Source organism: Equus przewalskii, chromosome 5 (genome assembly GCF_037783145.1).
Source record: "Equus przewalskii isolate Varuska chromosome 5, EquPr2, whole genome shotgun sequence".
Classification (NCBI taxonomy): domain Eukaryota; kingdom Metazoa; phylum Chordata; class Mammalia; order Perissodactyla; family Equidae; genus Equus; species Equus przewalskii.
In genome coordinates, this window is record NC_091835.1 from 1,457,153 (window position 1) to 1,468,105 (window position 10,953).

Consider the following 10,953-nt stretch of genomic DNA (forward strand, 5'->3'; position numbering starts at 1 on the left):
GATATCAGTATGAATTCATAGTTGGCTTGCAATAGATAGATAGTTACAGATAGAAATATTTACAGAAATGTGTGTGTACACCGGTTAGTATACAAACAAATATGTCCTCAGCTGTGAGGATCTAGAGGCAATGACTCCCTAGTAGCATCCTTTTCTTGTTTTCTGTTATCATTCTCCAATAAAAGGAACCAGGGTTCCTTGAATAAATGGCTGATTCTAGGGCTGGAGCAGGAAATATATACCATAAGACGGGAGCACCTGGTATTTTGAGAATGTGAGGAAGTGCTAAAAAAGAAAAAACAAAGAAAAACAAAGAATAATGGGATGTGTCAAAGGGCCACAACCGAGAAAGCCTCCAATGACTAGAGCTGGAACAATGTTAACAAGAAAATGAATAAAGTTGTATTGAATTATATTCCAAAGTGTAAAGAACATATTCATGAGCCCATGCTGATATAAATACTACATAATTAAATAAATGGGAGAGAATTGAAAAATATGTCATGCAGAAGAATTCCATTTATCTAGGTATTCCTCTTTTGAGGAGGTATAATGTAACTCCCATTTTTTAAATGTGGGTTGTGTACAGTGGCTTGTTTCTTAAAAGTGCAGTGTGGGAAGGGGGAGATGAGTAACATTACAGTGGAGAGACCTAACAGACGCTGCTTCAGAGGGAGGATCGAGGTTAGCCAGTAGTGACAGTCGTGTTGAATATTGATGGTATGTACTCTTGACATAACGTCCTTTACCGCTGAGGTCCTCCTCACAAAAATAACCCCAGTCTGACCATGAGGAATGCATCACGCAAATCCCAGTTCCGAGGAACATTCCATATAGTGCCTGACCTGTACTCCTCAAAACTGTTAAGGTAATCACAAAACAAGGAAAAATGAGAAAATCACAGTCAAGAAGAGGCTAAGAAGGCATGAGTGCTTGATAGAATGTGGAATCATGGTGGCATCCTGGGAAGAAAACAACCTTAGGCAAAAACTAAGGAAATTTGAATAAAGTATGGACTTTAGCTAAAATAACTTATCAATGTTGGTTTATTAATGGTAACAAATATACTATACTAATGTAAGATGCTAATAAAAGTGGAAACTCGGTGTGGAGTATAATGAAGTTCTCTATACTAATTTCATAATTTTTCTGTAAATCCAAAACTGTTATAAAATAGTTTATTTTAAAAAACAAAGTTAAAAAAGTAGAAAGGCAGTGCTATTTTAAAGATTAGAGAAAATATTTGGCAAACATAATCTCCGTAGTGGTTACTGCTAATAAATTTTCCATCATTTGGTCATTGAAAATCTGCTTATTGGGAAGATGGAAGAGGTGAGGAGAAAAGAAAAGTAAAATAAGGCTTAGCAACCTGGTTTTTCTAATCCTATTCTGACTCAGCTTCTGGTTCAGTGGTGTGAATGAGTAACAGATGTGAGACTCGGATGTCTTCCACCATTAAGGAAACTGTGGTGCTCAACACAGATTCCAGAAAACCATTCCTTCAGTGTGCCAAAAACATCCACCAGGGACAGTCCAAAAATGAGGAGATCACTTCCGTACACAACAGAAGGGGGCGACATAGATAATGGAAAACCATTGCAATGCTCAAACCAAGGGAATGAAAAATTCACCTTTTGGAGGCTAGCATAATCACAGATAAATCCTGCCTTTTCTTTAATGAGATCATAATGTGAGTCATCTGTCTGTTGTACGTATTTTGAACTACATAGGTCCTGTAAATTAGTATGGAGTGTTCATTAAGGGAGGCAGAGCTACAGATAGGGTATTTGAATTTATAAAGAATTATTTTCTTTTTATGAAACAAGAAAATAGCACCCACAAAACAAACATTTATCTGTTTTTCTTTAAAAGATGTTATGATGAATTTCTGCCTATATTATAGTTTCATAATGAAAGCATTTTTATTCTGTTTTGGTTCCACAGTTGCCTGCCATAATGATTTAAGAGAAGAAGGAGATTAGTGCAGCAATTTTGCAGCAATAAAGGCCACCTTGTGGAAGGTCAGCTCACTGCTTGCTTCTTGTTTCTCAGCACAAGACCCTTCCAGCAACAAGAATATGGCTGTTAAAAGAGCTGGACACAGCAGTCAGAGAAAAGTCATTTCTTATATGTTATTGATATGGTTTTGTACATAGAATTTCAGTAGCTTTTTGTTAAAACAACTACTGGAGTTATATTGCTTCCTAGGACATATATACTGTGAGTTTTTTGTTCTGTATTAAGGAGAAAGGCACAACACTAGAGAGTCACGAAATGCGTTGCTCTCCCAATAGTTTGTGGAGCCCCAAAATATACTACAACATTATCTTTATTTTAGGAAATTTCTGGGGGATCTCGTCAAGATGGAGGCATAGGCAGACTCTGAACTCATCTCCTCCCACAAACACAACCAGGTTACAACTATTTTTGGAAAAATTACCCTGGATAGAAAACTGAAAACTGAATAAAAAGAACCCTCACAAAAAGGGACAGTCCTGACTAAGGCAGAAGAGGGAGAAATTCCTTCTGGAGAGAAAAAAAGCCACGTTCAGGAGCAATGGAGTTTCTCAGCTGGCCAGGTGGGAGCCACCCTAAGGTATGCAGCCCTCCCTGGAGGAGTGAGGTCCAGAGTGGGGGCAATACTGTTATAAGCATCCTTCAGACTCAGCATAAATGAGACGAGGGTCTTACTATCTGGCTTTGCTGGCTATTATCTGCAGCAGGGAATACCCTCAGAAAAGCTATCTGACGAAAGCCAAAAAAAACCTGGGTCTTAAAGGGCCCATGGACAAACTCACCTGTCTCAGACATCAACCTAAAATCACCAGAAAGAAGGCTGACAGTCCTTTGGTGAAAAGAGACTCACCTGGTAGGCTCTGGGTGCATCTTGGTGAGAGGAGAGACCTCTCTGGAGACTGAGACATTGGTAGGGCCATTGTTGTCTCCTAGACCAGGCATGGTGACACAGACCCTGGCAGACACCATTGAAGTTCTTCCCCTGGCCTGTTAGTCCAGGGCTCTGCCAGACTCACTAGAGTGCAGATTTAATCTAGTTCAGCAAGGGCGGGCAGCTGCCATAGTGACTGGCCCCACCAAACAGCAAGCCCTTGGACTACTTGTCAGCCTGCATTGACTGGGTGCCTTGATCCTCTACAGACAGGCGAGTGTGTCTGCCTCTATGGGGCGGGGACTGTATGAGGACCAGGTGAACTGTGGGGGACATTGGTGCAGAGGTGGGGGCCTGTGCAGTGGGGCATTGGGGTACAATCCAGGGGGTTTGGAAGTGTGCATGGACCAGGACTGTGTTGACTTGATGGTATGTGTGGACCTGTCGGGGGTGGAGGTTATCAGTTGCAGAAGACCTGTGCTTCACAAATAGCCATCAAAAGGATCAGCCCCACCTTCCAAAGCCTGAAACAATTGAGTGCTTCCATGCCTAGGGCCAGCCCCACTCAGCTGCATTCCTAAGAGAACTGACAACAGCCTTGTAGGCCTGAGGCCTATAGCAACTGTAAGCCCCTGAGCCTAGCAACAAACTACACAGGGTCCCTAGCAAATTAACAGGAAAACGTCAACAGGAGTGTGCTGTTAGACCCGGTAGTCAATGGTGCTGAGGATCCCCAAACCCGATTTACAAACAGCTGGCCAGGGAAGGAAAGACCTTCCTGCATTGGGTACCTGCATTAAGAGCAACCCTGCCACAGCAGAAGTACACAAGTAGCTCACAAAGGGATCACTCCTGGATCATTTGGACTGGCGACAAGAGGGAAGTCACTGCTGGGCATCAAAAGGCATCTTTTACATAAGGCCACTTCTCCAAGATCAGAAGACATAGCCGACTCACCTAATGCATAGATATAAGCACAGAGAAAGAGGCATAATGAGAAGGCAAAGGAATACATTCCAAGCAAGGGAACAGGACAAAACCCCAGAAAAAGAACTAAATGAAACAGAAATAAGTAATGTACCTGACAAAGAGTTCAAACAAAAACTCATAAGGGTGCTTACTGATATTGGGAGAAGACTGGATGAACACAGTGAGCTCATCAAAAAAGAACTGGAAAATATAGAAAAGAACCAATCAGAAATGAAGAATACAATACTGGAAATGAAAAATTAACTAGAGGGACTCAATAGCAGAGTAGATGATACAGAAGAATAGATCAGTAAGCTAGACGAAAGAAAGAGGAAATCACCAAAGCTGAATAGATAAAAGAAAAAAGAATTAGACAGAAAGAAAACAGTCTAAAGGAACTCTAGGACAATATCAAACACACTAACATTTGTATTATAGGTGTCCCAAAAGGAGAAGAGAAAGACAAAGGGGCAGAAAAACTATTTGAAGAAACAATTGCTGAAAATTTTCCTAACTAAGGAAGGAGACAGACATTCAAGTACATGAAGCACAGAGAGCTCCAAACAAGATAAACCCAAAGACCTCCACACCAAGACACATTATAATTGAAATGTCCAAAATTAAAGATAAAGAAAGAATCCCAAAAGTGGCAAGAGAAAGGCAACAAGTGACATACAAAGGAAAGTCCATAAGGATATCACCAGACTTCTAAGCCAAAACCCTACAGGTGAGAAGAGAATGGCATGATGTATTTAAAGTGCTGAAAGGAGGAAACCTACAGCCAAGAATACTCTATCCATAAGGCTGTCATTCAGAATGGAAGGAAAGATAAAGAGCTTCCCAGACAAGCAAAAATTAAAGGAGTTTATCACCCAGAAGCCAGTTCTACAAGAAATTCTGAAGGGACTTATTTAAGTGGGAAAGCAATGACCACAAATAGGGATAAAAAAATTATCAAAAGACCTCCCAAAAAACAGGCAATAATATCACTGGTAAACGTAAAAATATAGTAAAGATAGCAGATCAACCACCTATGAAGATAATCTGAAGGTTAAAAGGCAAAAGTACTAAAATTACCTATTTCAATGATAAGAAGGTAATGGATAGACACATGCAAAACAAGAGATTAGATGATTTCAAAAACATAAAATGTGGGAGGAGGGGTATGAGAAAGTAGACCTTTTAGAAAGAGGTCAAGCTAAAGAGTCTATCAACTCAATGTAGACTGCTATATACATAGGATATTATATAGGAACCTCATGGTAATCACAAACCAGAAACCTATAATAAGTAAGAAAATAAGTAAGATGAAAGAAATCAAACATATTACTAAAGAAAGTCATCAAACCACAAGGGAAAGAGCAAGAGAAAAAGAAAGGAACAGAGAAGAACTACTAAAACAACCAGGAAAAAAGTAACAAATGACAATAAATACATATTTATCAATACCTACTTTAAATGTCAATGGACTAAGTGTTCCAATCAAAAGGCATACAGTAGCCAATTGGATAAAAAACAAGACACATATATATGCTTCATACAAGAGACACACTTCAGACCTAAAGACACTAACAAACTGAAAGTGAAAGGATGGAAAAAGATAGTCCATGCAAATGGAAAAGAAAAGAAAGCAGGGATGGCAATAATTATATCAGACAAAATAGACTTTAAACAAAAACTGTAATAAAAGACAAAGACAGGCACTACATAATGATAAAGGGAAAAATCCAACAAGAAGTTATAACACATGTAAATATCTATGCATCCAACATAGGAGCACCTAAATATATAAAGTGATTATTAACAGACATAAAAGGAGAAATGGACAGTAACACAATAACGGTAGGGCATTTTAATGCTCCACTTACACCAATGGATAGATCATCCAAACTGAAGATCATTAAGGAAACACTGGCCTTAAATGACACATTTGACCAGATGGACTAAGTACATATATGTAGAACATTCAATCCAAAAACCACAGAAGACACATTCTTTTCAAATGCACATGGAACATTCTCCAGGACTGATTACATATTAGTCCACAAAGCAAGTCGCACTAAATTGAAGAAGGTCGAAATAATACCATGTGTCTTTTCTGACAACAAAGGTATGAAACTAGAAATCAACTACAGGAAGAAAATCAGAAATGCCACAAAAATGTGGAGATTAAACAAAATGCTACTGAACAACGATTGGGTCAATGAAGAAATCAAAGGAGAAATAAAAAAAATCCTGGAGACAATTGAACATACAACATGCCAAAATCTATGGGATACAGCAAAAGTGATTCTAAGGGGGAAGTTTATAGCAATTCAGACCTACCTCAACAAAGAAGAACACTCCCAAATAAACAATCTAACAGCACATCTAAAGGAAGCGGGAGAAGAAGAACAAACAAAGCCCCAAATCAGCAGAAGGAAGGACATAATAAAAATCAGAGGAGAAATAAACTAAATAGAGACTAAAAAAAAAAAAAATAGAAACAATTAATGAGACCAAGAGCTGGTTCTTTGAAAAGATAAACAAAATTGACAAACCCTTAGCTAGACTCACCAAGGAAAAAAGAGGTAAGGCTCAAGTAAATAAAATAAGAAGTGAAAGAGGAGAAATTACTGTGGACACCACAGAGATGCAAAACACAATAAGAGAATACTATGAAAAGCTATATGCCAACAAATTGGATAATCTAGAAGAAATGGATAAGTTCTTAGAAACATACAACCTTCCAAACTGGACCAAGAAGTAGAGAATTTGGATAGACCAAATACCAGTAAGGAGATCGAAACAGCAAGCAAAAACCTACTAAAGAGTAAAAGTCCAGGACCAGATGGTTTCCCTGGTGAATTCTACCAAACATTTAAAGAAGACTTAATACCTATCCTTCTCAAACGCTTCCAAAAGATTGAAGAGGCGAGGAGACTTCCTAACTCATTCTATGAAGCCAACATTATCCTAATACCAAAACCAGACAAGGACAGCACAAAAAAAGACATTTATGGGAAATATCACTGATGATCATTGAGGCAAAAAATCCTCAACAAAATACTAGCCAATCAAATACAAGAATAAGTTAAAAGGATCATACATCATGATCAAGTGGGTCTTATTCCAGGGATGCAAGGATGGTTCAACACCCACAAATTTATCAACCTGATACACCACATTAACAAGGCAACAGGCCAATCTAGTATTCAAATTTAGCCCAAATTAGAAGTGTTTCTAGTCAGAAGGTTTAAATTCCTTGGGGGCATGCCCCTTGCCTTATTTGTTACCCTTCCACCTAATCCAGCTCCTAAAAAATAGTGGACCCTCAATTGTAGTCATTTGCTAACTGAATGGAAAATGCTTGGAAATTAAGTTTCTCATCTATTAACATTTTCCTGATGTTCAATCAGAAAAGGGATTTGTGTTAAAATTTTCTAGTGGCTCAACATTTTAAGACACATCTCACACAGTCTTTACCTTGATTTAGACATAGTGTTTCAGGGAAAAAATATGAATATATTCAGAATTTAGCTCTATCTGTACCTACTCTGTTCTCACTTTTGTCACAGGAGTTTGCTGTTGTCCAAAGTAGGGAACTAGATAAGGTGCTCAGACTGCAGATGACTTAATGAATTATGTTTTCAATGTGAGGTAATGTCTGTGTGTGTGTGTGCACTTGCACCTGTATTTTGTCTCAACTTTTTTTCATCTTTTTGTTGAAGGTACATTTTATTGTATTTGTTTGCTTTCTTTATTTATTTTGTAGATGACTGAGAGCAGCTGAAGACTACCCAAAATCAGTTGTAAACCTTTCATCACAGAAGCTATAACTGTCTGCTGCTGCTTCTCACCACCTCCACCTCCACCACAAGCAGAATGATAAAGGAAACCCTTCATCCAGAGGATTTATTTTGAGATGAGAGATTGAAAATTTTTCAGTTTTAAAGGACGAATATGAATGAATGATCTAGGTTACTAGAAATCAAATGTTTCATGTGCTGAAACTACAAAGATGAGTAAGATGTGGTTCTCTATACTTAAGGAATTTTGTCTTATTGTGACATGACAAATTGAAGCAATTTTTAAAATTTTGAACCTAAATTTAGAGCTAGATTTTAGAAATTCTGTATTTTTCTCTCTCTAAAATACCTTTATCATTACAGTGTGTAAGGGAATCAAGTCCAATAGTTACTTGTTCAGCAGTGGCCTGTTGTATACTATACAGCTTAAGGAAAGAAGGATAAGGATAGTTCTATTCTTCTTCTGTCACCAACCAGCAAGTGGACCTGGACAGGCCATATTGACCTCACTGAGTCTCAGATTTCTCACATCAGATTAAGGGTTTGTTTTGCAATGATATTTGAAATTGCTTCTGTTGAGTGAACCAGAAGATCATTAATGTATATAATGTACGTAATGCACTTAGCAAAGTATATGATACATATGTGATGAAGGAAATACCTACTTATATTTCAACTCAATTAATATTCTTCACAATTAAGTGGTCTTAAGCAATCCATCTCACCCTGTATTTTACATGAGGTACTATGGTATATTGGACCCAGGACAGCAGAATGTGGTTTGCTTCTCAGCATCATTGCTGCCTAGATCAACGGGCTTGCACATATTATTTCTATAAATCTTATACTTCCTGTCTAAAAATGATGATAAAAATACACGTGTTAATAAAACTAAGTCTATTTTTCTTCTAATTTAGTGCTCTGAAGGTATAATTTTTAAAAGCTTCCTAGTGCAGACATGCTTCATTGTATTGGCTTTTTTGACCATATTTCTGTGTGATAAAACAAACCAATATTGTGTGAAGGCAACCATTGGTCCCCAAATGTTTCATACAATGCTCAATACATGTTGTTCTCTAAACTCTTCCTCCTCTTCCTTTCTTTTCTCCAATATGTTAGCCTCTCTAAGATTTATGCAACTCTATACTAAAAACTTGTATAATGAATATCTACATAAATGAAAGGATATAAAAAATGAACTACTCTCTTTTTATTTCAAAACTCTAAAGTTGTAGCATACATTACTCGTTCTTTATTACCAGATGAAAATTTCTTCAATGCTACCAATAGGCCATTTCTATTCCCGAGGATGTATCTACTTTTAAAAGACTATCACTGATTAAATTCTAGGATATTCTTCAATGCTGACTATAACTAGACCCTGTGATGTTTGTCTTCTCTCTCCTGCCCAGGCAGCATTTCTGTAGTTGGGCATATGGACAACAGATATTTGAAGCTATAAAAAATAATTCTGAAGAGACCAGTTGACATCCACTTTTCACACTGCACAAAAGGCTCTTATCTTTTAGTGGAGGTTGCAATGTCTTATGTCCAAGGACACTTGAGTATTCTGTTGTGACTTGACATCAAAACAAATTCATTGATGTTCTTCTGTGGGACTACTGACTGGCTTTTTGTTTATTATTGTTATATTTTATTTGTATAGATATCTTGCCCTGCTCTGTGCTAAAAATAGTGATGTTTTTATTGTTAGTGCCATACACTTAATAAAGCCGCAGTTTTCTTGGCAATTAATTGTGCTGACAATCAATGCAAGGCTGCAGGCTGTGTGTTTATGTGCTGAGTTGTTGATTGCTGAAGCCCGAAGAAGTCAGACTGTCAAAATTAAATACATTGCTCAGACATAAAGCCACATTCTGTTCTTTGTTTGACCAAATGACAGTTGATTATAGGCTGAGTCTAGACCTGGTTTTGCTTGCAAAGTAGAGAATATTTTGTCACCTTTAGGCAATAAAGTTAGAAATTTACTTAGGACAAAATAGCATGGTAGAATTACTCATGTCTGCATTTTATCAGGATGTAGTCTACTTTTGATAAAATTTCTCTTTTTTGAAGTGTTCTAGCAGATTTTGGAAAGCATTTTGCTTTCCACTGAACTTTAAGACAAAATACAGATATATGTGTGATGTTTTGGGTAGATAGTTCCAATTTACTCAGGTAATTTCTCCGGATTAAATATGGCTGATGACTTTGTATTTTTCTCTCCACTTTTTTTCTTCCAGAATTTACTACACAACATTCTTCTGTGACATTTGACTGTACGTCCTGACTCACTGGATGTTTAAGCTTTGTCCAGTGATGATGGGAATAAGAGATCAAAGGTCTTTGATGATTGAAATTGGAAAAAAATTCATTCAGGAAATAACTTTGAGCAATTTTTGTTTTGTAATCCAAATCTATTTACAGGCAATGTAAACTATTTTTTTTAACAATTCTCAAATTAGCTCGAAGCTCTCGTTGTTACTTTCCTCAAAGCATCGTTTAGATTAAGAACTCAGTCTTTGCTTCTTTACACTTCACAATAAATGAATATGTAAAACTTAATTCACACTTAATTGCCACAACTTTGTTTTTCATACATGGATTTGAGTCAAATGAACCATTTTGGACAAATAAGCCCATATTTCAATAATAGAAATAATGCTGAAGTTCTTATTTTCCTTCCTTTGTTATAGCTCTTAAAATATTTTCATACACATCATTCCAGACTTACAGGAGATTATTTACATGGCCTAGCAAGTTGTTGAGGACAAACTTGGTTCAGAAGAGGCACTTAACAAATATTTGGTTGCTGACTGACTTAACAAACAAACAAGTAAACAATGTTCTTATAATAATAAAGCCTATTGGTGTGTACTGTTTTATAACCTTTTTGTTATAGAGTTTGATGTGTCAATTAAAAATAATAGATATGAGACTTCTGGTTTCCATTTAGAGATGTTGAGGGTTGGAAAGGGCCTTATTCCCAAGCACACAACAAAAACTAACCTGATAAACATCAAATTCATGACTTTTCTTGAATCCATGAGTGTTGAAATCACAAAGCAACCAACTGGTTCAAAATATAAAGAGAAGGGCCGGCCCCATTGCTGAGCGGTTAGGTTTGCACGTGCTGCTTTGGTGACCTGAGGTTTTGCCGGTTCAGATCCTGGGCACGGAGCTAGCACTGCTCACCAAGCCATGCTGAGGTCGCATCCCACTAGAAGGACCTACAACTAGAATATACAACTATGTAATGGGGGGCTTTTGGGAGAAGAAGAAAAATATATATAAAAAGAGATAAGCACC

At 37.3% G+C, this 10,953-nt stretch overlaps 1 long non-coding RNA gene across 2 annotated transcripts in view; it reads left to right on the forward strand.

Moving 5' to 3' along the window:
• LOC139083668 (uncharacterized) overlaps nucleotides 1–10,209 on the forward strand; it is a 52,559-nt gene extending 42,350 nt beyond the window's left edge. Inside the window, exons 3-5 of one of the 2 annotated variants that reach the window (XR_011540576.1) lie at nucleotides 1,945–2,021; nucleotides 7,611–7,860; nucleotides 9,888–10,209. This is a non-coding gene — a long non-coding RNA (uncharacterized lncRNA). Of the gene's footprint in view, nucleotides 1–1,944; nucleotides 2,022–7,610; nucleotides 8,536–9,887 lie in introns of those variants that run through there. The other variant, XR_011540577.1, reaches the window with a different exon arrangement.
• The last annotated feature ends 744 nt before the right edge of the window (nucleotides 10,210–10,953 follow it).